Raw genomic sequence first — 10,745 nt, 5'->3', positions numbered from 1 at the left:
GCTGTTTTTTCAGAAGTAGTAAGAGGATAAGTAGCTAAAACTCTTGGGAAGTCATCTCTGACTCTGAGAAGTACTGATGAGTCTAAATCTTTACTATTGTCTTTTGCTTGTACCTCCTCTCCATGCTTATCAGTTCTGACAAGTTCCTCAATTAATTCAAATATTCTTATCACTGTCTTTTGTAAAGTCTGAATCTCTTGACCTGTGAATATTTTTAATTAATTCATCAAATCAATACATTTCTGGTTCTCATCATGATCCCAAGTTTTTAATTTTTCCATTAATGATATCTTTTCATCTTTAGAGATTATTTGGGTGTCATGTAGATTGTTTTCCAGGAGTGGTGTTCTATCTGCTATCTGCTAGTGAATATCATGAAAATATTGATGACTAATTAGTGAGGTCTGAGAAGAAGGAGGATTTATGTTCCCTTCTATCCCACAGATGGACAACTAATGGGCTTTTAAAGAAAATAGGTCATTACTAGCACTGGGGTACTACAATCCAGCTAATCCTTTGACACAGCAAGTAACTATAGATTTTTTTTTACAGAAGTACTTCTTCACTTCTTACTTCGAATATCTCCAGAAAAGGTAAGGAGTGGATGTTTCTACCATTGCTCCTCCAATCTGGAAAAGAAAAGGCAAGATATCACCAGTGAGGTAGAGAATAAAGAGATTGATTTTGTGAGTTGCACTACTTCCCACAAACTATTTCTCACTCATAATGAAAAGAAAATTGCAACAAAATGCCCACTTCCATACAAGCTGAGGAAAAGGTAGTGGAATCATAATGGGTAACCTTAATTCAACGTTTTATATACATTTTCTTCTAAATCCCCCACAAAACAGCAACGTAAAGGGAGGATACAGTCACTAAAGTTACAAATTCTGACACAATTCGAACTCTTTTACTATCTGAAGTGTAGAGAACGTGATGAGTCTACTCAAAACCACCCTAATTCCTCATCACAGCCTTTCCTTATCTGCAGCATAATTCTGCAATTGCCTTTAGCAATCGCACTGTAAATCCAGACAGGCGGCCCACTTAAAATCACCACAGCAGCTCCCAGCCTCACTTGGAGCCATACATAGGACTCGCGGTCTGTACCAATACTTGGCGTTGATGCTTTCTACTTATGCTTCTAAAAGACCACGAGGGATGGGTGAGTGATAGAAGCTGGTTTTGGAAGGCAGGGCCTGTCAAGACTTCACCCTTGCTGGGGCCAGCATCCCCTCTGTACCAAGGAACAGGTTAGGTTTTTGATCTCACGTTTCCTCTTAGATTGTTTTTATAGATTATTAATTTCTTTTGCATTTTTTTTCCTGTTTGGTTTAGTACTTGTAAGAATAATGGTTTCTGTTTGGGAATTTAAATTACCAATAATCGGTTTACCTGATAAGTGAAACTACCTGTGGTCTCACTGCCACCTGAATGTTCTTTGCTCTACATTTCTCACGCATTTTCTTCTTGCGAACACCATAGCATGCTTAAGGCCCTATGAAAGCAATGTCATTGAGGAAAAAGTGTAGCCGAGATATTGGAGAGTTTGGGGAATAGGAAGACCAAAAGTAGAGAGTGAAAGGTGAAGAGCAAACAAGAAAATGATTAATAATGTCCCGACAGAAGGAGAAACTAAAGTAAACAATGAATTGGCAAATCGATGTCTTTGTTTTATGCTGAGGCTACCCCGACGCTGAAAATCTTGAGTGACACAACAACAAAATTTGTATCAGAGAATAAAAATTTATCAATAGAAAACATCATGGATTGTTTAAGCCCCATGTCAAGTATATGCAGAGTCATGCTGGAGACCTAGAGTACAGAAACAGATTTACCGATGAAGTGACAGTACCGTTCTGCTTGAGGGTAATGGTGGGTGTCATAGTACTCTATGACTACATCCATCCAGGGGGAGAATTTGCCAAAACTTCCAAAGTTGATATGAAAGGTTGTTTCAAAGTTCCTAAGGACCAATCTTCTAATCGTGTAGAAGGTCTTCTCAGTGCTCTCAGGTACACAACAAAACATTTGAGTAGCCGGGCGGTGGTGGCGCACACCTTTAATCCCAGCACTTGGGAGGCAGAGGCAGGCGGATCTCTGGGAGTTCGAGGCCAGCCTTGTCTACAAGAAAACCAAAAAAGAAAACAAAAACAAAAACAAAACAAAACAACAACAAAAAAAACCAAACAAAAAAACATTTGAGTGAAGAGACTACCTCCATGGAAATTAGGTCCCTGCTGCAGTAAGAGCTGTGCAGTAAGTCCCTGCTGCAGATGGAGCAGGGCTCCTCTATTGTGAGCCTGCTGCTCGCAAGCAGTGTCAGTTTCTACCTCGATGTGCCCAAGGTTTAGCGTTAGCAGTATGCATACTACTAGATGGTGTCTTCTTTCTCATGGGCTAAATGTTTTTTCCCATGGGCATAGCCCTCAAAGATACTGGAGCAGGCAGAGCAGGCAAACTTAAATTCAAATGACTTATGAGTCAAAACTGACTCCAGATGAAAACCGAGTGACAAAGTGGGCTCCCACAACTAGTTAGTCATTGATGCCAGGTGTAGCACATGCACACATCTTTAATCCCAGCCCTCGGGAGTCACATGCCTTTAATCTCAGCATTCAGGAGCTGGAGAAAGCCAAGGATATGGCTTGGCGGAGAGAGAAATATAAGGTGGGATGAAACATCAGCTCAGGGCAATGTAAGGATTCGTAAAGACATATGCAGTCCGAGGATTCAGTTTGAGATGCAGTCTGAAGATTCATAAAGACAAGATCACCCATTTGACTTGAACATTGACAGAGGTAAGAACTCGGGTGGCTGGCCGCTCTGCTTCTCTGATCCTTCAGCTCCAACCCACTAATATCTGACTCTGGGTTTTTATTACTAAGAACAATTAGAATTTGTGCTAAAATGAATCATTAATTTTATCTTCTTTTTGTGTTTGATGATCATTTATCTCTTCATTTAGCTAAATGGATAAAGCTTAAGTGTCTTCTGGTGTATCACTTAATTGGCAAATAAGAGACTTTCAAACATCTCATGAATAAATATGAAAATGTCACAAAGAAATCCATTGTTGTACATAGATAACACACACTCATCAAGTATGTGAATATCTCAGAATGCTATTAATAAATATGAAGCTTATATTTTGGATTTGTGTGATTTATAATATTTTTGGTAACATTTAAAAGATGACAAAACAGGACCTTTTAAAAACTGACATATGGTGTTAGCATAGTAACCTGAGTTAAGAGTAAGCAATGATTGAATGAGAAGGCAGTGCTTAGCCATCTGTTCCCTTCCTCTCCTGTTTTTCTCACTGATGCCAGTGATATATCTACCAGATTCTCTCTGGTGTATGTGTCAAGGAGTAGTAAATATGCTAACTACTCAGCATATTTACTAGTACTAGTTTGTATATCTACTTGTACTAGTAGTAGTGTGGCATATAGTAACATAATTTTTATTTTGTCAGGTAATTCAATAAATGTAGTTTCACTAAACATAACAGGGTACAATGAATAAGAAAGACCAGTACAATGAATATAAAGCTATAGCTTAATGTTAGTAACATTAGGTTTATAAATACAACTCCCTAGCATAATGTGGATAATTGTATGTATGTATCTATCATATAAATGTATACACACATTAAAACAATGGACTGTAAATTCTTATATGTTTTATTGAATTGTAAGTTTCCACATGTATTACTAGACTTATGATATGGAAACTTGCACCACATGAAATATTAATAGAACATATACATTATATACTGCTCTTACATGCACACTACACAGCTTCCCTCACTATCAATTTACTATTTTCCCTAACTACATAGTGTATTTGAGTATTTTCACAGAGTTTTGTAGTAATATCCTTACATACAGTGAAACCTTTTCTTTTTATTTATTTTTAACTAATCCCCATTGTTGCATGATACTTAAAATTATGGATTCCTGTGTTATTTTGTGATATCTGAAGCTGCTAACCCTTTTATATTTGATGTTAGTTTATTTTGACACTATTGGTGGTAAAAGCTCCATATATCTTGCTAATATTGTGTTTCAGATATCCATTGGTTGTCCCACTTTTCAGGACTTTATTTGCATATATTCTTTTCATTTCTGAATGGCATTGCTTCTATCATCAAATTATATTTCAGTCTTCTCCAAAATCGTTTCTACATCATTCCCTTAAACCTGAGTATGTACATCAGCGATGCTGCTGGTTATGAAGAGTTACCTCCTTTATAAGTCTTTCATTACTCAGTCAATCTTTACAAAAATATGAAATGATTATTATCATCTATAGGTCCTGGTAGAAACTTACAAATATATTTAGTATCATATACACAAACACGTGTGTGCACACACACTAAAACATCCCCCCCATGCACACATATTCATAAATATACGCTGCTTGCAAGCTACTTACCTGTTTGTTTTTAAAACCATCTTACCCTGTGTTGGAAAGATTTGACAGTCCTGTGTATCCATTTCCAGATACTACGTATCTTGTCAGTGGTTGAGGCATGGGCATTTCTTTGCCCTAAAGGCAAGTTTTTGCCAAGAAGAAAACAAGCTCCAAGTGTAGTGTCTTCAGTACTCAACATTCTCTTGGGAATAGATTGGTGCTACCAGGAGCAATTGTATCTCACTTCAACAGAACTCTAAGTTATTTAAATGCCATTTTCTACAGCTCTTTGAAGTGGTTGAAGATTATCTATCTATGCAGAATATAATCTCTTTGTATCTAAAGAACCTGATTAGTCTAAGTATGACAAACACAGATGACTATTGTTCTTAGTACCTATATAACTTAAAGACTAAGACAATAAACAACTATGCAATAAATGAGGACAATGATATCCAAATTTAAACAATTTTATAAGTATCTAGATCAGAGTTAGAAATGTACATTGCAATATAATAAATTTATATCAACCTATAAGAATGTTTTAAGCAGGTAGAAGCATGCATGCATACCAAAATATTAACAAACAAATTTCCCTTATGAACATAGATGCAAAATACTCAATAAAATACTTGTAAACTGAATCCACAAACACATCAACAATTGTCAACCATGATCAAATACGTTTCATCCCAGAGATGCAAGGATGGCCCCAGTATACAGATATTAATAAATATAATGCACCATATAAACAAACTGAAATGTAGTAATGAGAAGTGGCGGCAGGCTGTGCCCTGGCTAGCTTATTCCTGAAATAAGTACACAGAAACTGTATTCATTTAAACACTGCCTAGCCCATTAGCTTGAATAACCCATTTCCATTAATGTGTATCGCCACTTGACTGTGTGAGTCAAACACCACATGAGTCTAACCACTGTCCGTCTTGGAGAGGAGAGCCATGGCATCTGACACATTGCCTTCTTCCTCCCAGAATTCTGTTCTGTCTACCACACCTATCTAAGGGCTGCCCTATCAAAAGGCCAAGGTAATTTTCTTTATTCAACCAATGAAAGCAACACATAGAAAGAAGACCCTCTTATACCACTGAAAGAAAGAATCCACAGGATCATCATATGAGATGCAGAAAAGTGCTTTGACAAAAAGCAAACACCCATTCATGATAAAAGTTGTGGAGAGATTAGGAATACAGGAATATAACTTAATATAATAAAGGTATTTTATTGCAAGCACATTGTCAACATCAACTTAAATGGAGAGAAACTCAAAGCACTTCCAATAAAATCAGGAACAAAACAAGGTTGTCCATTCTTTTTATATATTCAAAAAAGTAGTATTAAATATAGCTCTTGAAATCTTAGTTAGAACAATAAAACAACTGAAGAAGGTCAAGGGAATTCAAATTGAAAAAAGAGTCAAAGTATCTTTATTTGTAGGTGATAGAGTTTTATACATAAAGATGTATAAGATTGTATACACAAGTGACCCTAAAAATTCCACCACAAAACACCTACAGCTGATAAGCACTTTTAGCAAAGTATCTAGACACAAAAATTAACTCACAAAATCAGTAGCATTCATATATACAAATGACAAAAGGACTGGGAAAGAGATCAGGGAAACAATATCTTTCACAAATAGCATCAAATAATCTAGAATACCCTGGGGCAACCCTAACCAAGAACGTAAAAGACTTACAATAAAAATTGACTAGTTGATTCTGTATGCTGTGTTCTTGTGGTGTTTTTGACCCCTCTGGCTCCATAATCCTTCCTTCCTCTTTTCTGCTGGATTTTCCTAATGTTTGGATTTAGGACTCTGTGTCTGATCCCATCAGTTGCTGGATGAAGACTCTCTGATGATGATTATGCTAGGCTGTGGCTTATGAGTATAATAGAATGGCATTAGAAATCATTTCTTTGACTTGTTTTTTTTCTTTTTGGTCTTTTTGGTCAGTTCTATCCTATGTCTTTGAACTATCAAGTGTCTAATTCCTGGTTACTGACTCTTTCCTGCCTTTGTTCCCTTTTCCTCCTACTGGGTTGCCTCATCAAGCTTTAATATGAGGGGAAGTTCTTAGCCTTAGTGTAAGTTGGTATGCCATGTATGGTGGTTTGAATGTAATTGTCCCACATAAGCTCATAGGGAGTGGCACTTTTAGGAAGTTTGGCTTTGTTGGAGTGTGTATGGCCTTGTTGGAGGAAGTGTGTCACTGCAGGAGTGAGTTTTGAGGTCTCCCATGCTCAAGCCACATTTATAACTTTTTGTTACCTGCTGCTCAAGATGTATTAATTTTCAGCTCCTTTTTCAGGACACATGTTTGCCTGCTCTCTACCATGTCCTGTCATTATGATGATAATGGATTAAATCACTGAAATTATAGCTCATGCCAATTAAATGTTTTCTTTTATAAGGGTTTTTGTGCTCCTGGTATCTCTTCACAGTAATAGAAACACTAGGGCAGAAGCTGGAGCCAGACACTGGGGCATTTCTGTGACAGGCCTGATTATGCTTTAGTTTAGAAAAATTTGAACTTTGGGAGTTTAGTTTAGGAAAGCAGTGGGATGCTTTAAGCACTGCTTAATGGTACATACTACTATGAGGAGACTATGTTCCAGCTTACAGAAACTGAAATGCTTCAATAAGGCAAAGGACACTGTCAATTGGACCAAATGGCAGCCTACATAATGGGAAATGATTTTAACCAATTCCTATAGTGAAGAGGTGAGCAGGCCTGCTTTCCGTCTTGCTTGGCTCCCGCACGGCTAGCTTTACTCCTGAAATAACAACACACAAATTGTATTCATTTAAACACTGCCTGGCCCATTAGTTCTAGCCTCTTATTGTCTAACTCTTACATCTTGACTAACCCATATCTAATAATATGTGTAGCACCACGAAGTGGTGGCTTACTGGGAAGATTCTAATCTGTGTCCATCTCGGAGAGGAGAGCTAGGGGGTCTGCCTCACTGCCTTCTTCCTCCCAGCATTCTGTTCTGTCTTTCCTGCCTACCTATGTTCTGACCTATCAGGCCAAGCAGTTTTCTTTATTAATTAACCAATGAAACAACAGATAGATAGAAGACTCACCCACATCATTTCCCCTTTTTCTGTTTAAACAAAAAGGAAGGATTTAACTTTAATATAGCAAAATTACATATAACAAAACAGTTACCAAGCAGGAATTACAGTTACAATATTTACATCTATTTTATCTTTATCATAACTAAGGAAAACTATAAGTATAACTAACCATTCTTCAACTCCATCAAAGACTCCAGAAAGATATAATATTACCTAAGTAAACAAGAAATAAGCAACTTCCAAAACTCTAGAAATGATAGACATCTCGCTGCCTGTACAGTCACCCAAAGTTCCTCTGTACTGTTGGGGCATCCATCTTCAGTCTACAGGCCCATAGTATCCAGCAGACATTTCTTTAGGCAAGTTCAGCAGTCCTCTCCTTGATGGTTCTCTGTGTCCAGTTTATGCAGCAGTCCAGGCAAGTGCAGTTTCTTGCTCAAATGGCTATCAAACTCCATAAGGAGCCTCTTCGATGCCCATCTTCCTCTTGAAGTAGATTGGTCCTGCCAGGAGCAGACATGTCTCATTGTCATGAGAAGCCCTAAATTAATAAAACATTAAATGCCATATTCTGTAGTCTTTGAAAGATATGAAGAATGCCTATCTAACTGAAATATATCTCTATATATCTAGAAAATCTAACTAACATGACTACAAGCTTGACTATTATTGATGATTATCCATTAACAACCTATATTTTCTAATTATACATTACATTTTTAAATGAACTACACAATCACAATACTTTAGTCAAGGTCAGAAATACATATACATATAGCAAAATTGACCTTAAAATCCATACCATTGCAAAATATTCATATCTATATCGTATCCCTCTTTAAATGTAAAAGAACATTTATAAACAATATTTGGAAAATGGATGCAGTTATTTCTCTCCAAACTGCTTCCTGCTGAATGGGGGCACTGTTATTTAGGTCTTTCATGGTATAACCTGTCTCCTAGGTTCATTTCAGTTGGCAGTTGAGCAAAGTAATTTTTTGAGGGTATTCACAGCAACCTTTCAGGAGGGTGTGGTCTATCATACCATATTGGGATAGAAGCAATCCACAGGGTCTTATCCTCTGTGAAAACAAAAGAAGGACTTTTCCAAAGCATCATAACCTGAGATCCAAATTTTGAAGTCAAGGTATTTTCAAAATATCTATCTTGGATTAGTTCAGCAGCATTTATAAACAAATATCTTTTAGCAGCTGTTGCTCCTTCCTCAGCATTCAAACAATTCAAAAAGAGCATAATAGCATACAGTATCAAGATTCTCTGTGTATTTTCCATCTTTGTGTGACTTTATTTTAACCTCTATTTTTTTAATTTTTAGTTTTACTTTTTGAGATATAGGTTCTCTGTATATCTTTGTTTTAGAATAACTCTGTATACCAGGCTGTCCTTGAATTCACAGAGAACCATCTGTCTCTGCCTCCCAGGCATTGGGATTAAAGGTGTGTGCTACCACACCTTGAAGTCACAGAGGTCAATCTACCTCTGCTTCCCAAGTGTTGGGATTAAAGGTGTGTGCCACCACACCCAACTACTCTCTTTCTTTCTTTACTTTAAGAACTTTAACTTTTTTTTCAATCCTGCATATATTTTTAAACACACTGTAAATCACTTAGAGTTTTTTTTCTTTGAATCTATCTTTACTGCATATCTCTCTTTTTCTAACTACATGAGTCTAAGGAGAGGATTAAAGCCGTGGCTTTGATGGCTGAATCCAGCCTATTCCTTAGCTTTCCAACCTCATGGTAGAGGTACTTGCGGGAGCCATTTTTATTACCACAACTCTGTGGCAGTTCTAGGTCCCTACCAGCAAGCAAGGTGCAGCATTTCACTCAGAAACCACACTCAAATGCTCTGTAGTTGGATCGCCTGCCTGAAAGAGTCAGAGTTTTTCCTGGCAGGATGGCCCAGAAAGCCAGCATTTTAAAATGGCACAGCTTTTTTCCTGCTATGACTGAAAACTGAAAAGCATGCATTCAGCTTTGCAGTAACTCCGTTTAGATGGCATGGAGTAGCTTTATGAGGAGGTGAGAGTAAAATCTCAGTTAGATTTTAAAGATGACTTCCTTGCATAGTGTCTGCTTTATCCCGGACAGTGTTTTATATGCCTTTTGATGTGTATACTACTCTTTTTAGGTAACATTTTCAAAATACGTTCAATTACCTATAATTGTTAGTAATGTGAAGTGTGTCCATTTGGCTTCATTTATTTGTGAACTAATGTAATTTTGAAGATCAAGAGAATATGTATTTATATTATTCAAGTCTGGTGTTGTTTATTGTGTTTGTCTCATTAGTCCACATTTAACAGAGGGCTATGGAAGAACTCAATTGTTTATTCACTTAAATGTATTTCTTCTTCAGATTTATAAATATGTTTCACATATTAAATAAGTTACACACATATCTATTTTATGTATATATATTTAGTAAATTTATTTTATCATTTTACAATGATCTTAATTTTTCCTTTTTAGTTTTTGTTTTATGTTCTATTTTCTCTGACATGAATAACAATCCTGCTATGGTTTTGGTTCTTGTTTTCATGGAATGTCTTTATCATTCATTTGCTATAGTCTTAATGTGGTGTCTCCCGAACAATACATGTTGCTTCCACATCATCTTCATAATGATACCATAGTGGGGTTTTCCAGGTAATTGTGTCCAGAAGCCTTTCCTCACTAATGGAGTTAGTTTCATTAAAAAGACACTGCAGAGCATTTCCTTGCCAAATGCTGCCATGCAGTGGCACCTACTTAAGAAAAAAACGTCATGGGCAGTTACTAAATTTTATGCTATCATCTTAGATATGCCGTTCTGTACAACTTTCTGACATGAGTGCCTTTTAAAGCAGCACATCTAGTTTACAGCCACTTGTTACAGTGGTGCTGGCAGACAACTGCCTTCACAAGTGTTAAAGTTAAATATGATTATTTTAAAAATTATTTTAAACTAGTAATAGTTAAGCATTTTCTTGGCATTTCAACAGTATTTCCACTGTCTAATATATAATATACAACAAACCTGCTCTGTTTATCTTTTACATTTCAACATTTTGAAAGTTTAGACTTTTTTTTTTGCCAAAAGTAAAGGAAGGCATTTAAGATGAGTGAAAAATATCACCTTAAATTATGTATTCAAAATTCTCAGAATTACATGCTGAAATGCCAAATAGAATATTATAAACCATAAATCAATGAACTGACAT

At 36.4% G+C, this 10,745-nt stretch overlaps 1 pseudogene; it reads left to right on the top strand.

Annotated features, from left to right (window-relative positions):
• The first annotated feature begins 1,604 nt into the window (after positions 1 to 1,604).
• On the top strand, positions 1,605 to 2,249 carry LOC130874157 (CYFIP-related Rac1 interactor B-like; annotated as a pseudogene).
• The last annotated feature ends 8,496 nt before the right edge of the window (positions 2,250 to 10,745 follow it).

The sequence above is a fragment of the Chionomys nivalis genome, chromosome 5, assembly GCF_950005125.1.
Source record: "Chionomys nivalis chromosome 5, mChiNiv1.1, whole genome shotgun sequence".
NCBI classification, from domain to species: domain Eukaryota; kingdom Metazoa; phylum Chordata; class Mammalia; order Rodentia; family Cricetidae; genus Chionomys; species Chionomys nivalis.
The sequence above is the reverse complement of the archived record's forward strand: the minus strand, read 5'-3'. Positions and strand labels throughout refer to the sequence as shown.